The following is a 1,800-nucleotide window of genomic DNA, read 5'->3' as shown; positions in this document are numbered from 1 at the left end:
TCATTATATCTCCAATCTGGAAGATATATGATAAATTGAGTGCCCATCTCTAGAGAAGACCAAACACATTGATTTCCTTTCAAAAAAATCGTGCAAAAAGCCTATCGAACACCTAATTCGGATAATTGGGCTTTCTGCAACCTCTTGGAACCTCCTTGTTGCTCTAGGCGAGGTCCTGACCTGCTGCTAGGTCGGGATTACTACTGCCGCATTATATTTTGAACTATCTATGCTAGCCTTATCCCTTTTTTCGATGCAGCCAATCGATTAAATAATCGGGTGGCTAACTCTTGAATCCCCGAGCAGTTCTCAACAGATGACAATTATAGCCACGAGTTTGTTTCAGGCAACTATTCTAGGCTACAAATAATACGCACATAACAAAACCTGTTTAACATAGGAAAAATACCTTGACATAGTCTGCAAACCATTTCCACATTAACTCAAACCGACAGAATAACTCGACATCTTACCTTTGAACTCGGCGGTTTTCAACACAAAGAATCAATGTTTTAAACCGACAAACAAATCAGTGCATTAATCCTTAACTGACAACTTTAATATCGATGCTTTGAATCAATGTTTTCAATCGGCAGACAAAGCCAAGCCCTTACAATAAGCACCCTACGATAACCACAAACCCGATAGGGAATTAAAGACAATATATTATATCGGGTCTGGAAGCTCACATTGCAAATCGCAACCTGACTCTGTCAGGGCCAATCATTGCATTGCATCTAATGGGGCCAATAATTGCATCGCATCTGTCGGGGCTGATATATCGCATTACATCTAGGATCACTTCAGGGCCAATTCTTTGAGCTTTCCCTTTTGAGATGGGCGATTACAATTTATCGCATCTCAACCATGACTTGCTTGGGGCCGATTTTCTTTGAGCCGTGACATATTCCTTATGTGATCTGCAATATGCAGGACCAATGGTGGCCTACCACTTAGCGCTTCCGCATTCATTGAGAGTGTCTGCCACATCATCTCCTCTTGCTACCTATCCAAGTCAAACATAAACTTTTACTTGCTCTAACTTCTTCGTATGAACTCGTATTTGAGTGTTTTTTGCAACTTTGGAATCAGGATGACGAGCACTTTGATCCGATGCTAAGTTTATCCAAAATCTGTCACTTTGAATTTTTAGTCTTTTTACATTGCCACTGGTACTTTTTACGGATCCACCTAGATCAATCCTCCTGGATCACCGTCGGACCAGAGCAAACTTACCCTAAGATTTACTATATTTATATGATTTTAATTAAGTTTGATAGGTAATGGGGCCATTTGGGTTATAAATTATTTTATATTAAATTGAGTGAAACAACATTTTAATGAAGGAAGGATGCACCAGATGGTGGGGTCTACCCAGACATGGGGGTACAGGAGTTAAAACCCATTTATATTTGCAAATACAACAAAAGTCCAAAGAGAGGGCACGCTGGACTAGGGTTTTGGACTAGTCTGAGCTAGCCTAGGTTTTGGAGACATGTAAGATGCGACGTCGTAGGGCCTTGCCAATGTGGTAGGGTTTTAATGTGTACAACCTTAATTGCTAATAAATTTTGATCTAGGAGTTGGATTTTGATGAAATTTATATTGCCGGAAAGCTCTCAACGAGCTTGTTGAAGCCCCGAAAATCGGGTCGACAACAAGGGGGATACCCACCCGGTCCGGACCTTGGTTGGTAGCTCCTTATCTGTTTGGTATAGCGGGTCCGACTTGGGATAATGGGACCAGTTTCCCAATCTAAGGGGGGTGTGTGTGTGTAGAGTTTGATGATGCTGATCTAGG

The sequence above is a fragment of the Pinus tabuliformis genome, chromosome 1_2 (assembly GCF_031772625.1).
Source record: "Pinus tabuliformis cultivar Carrire ecotype Pingquan chromosome 1_2, CPIR1, whole genome shotgun sequence".
NCBI lineage: Eukaryota > Viridiplantae > Streptophyta > Pinopsida > Pinales > Pinaceae > Pinus > Pinus tabuliformis.
Note: the sequence above shows the minus strand (reverse complement) of the source record.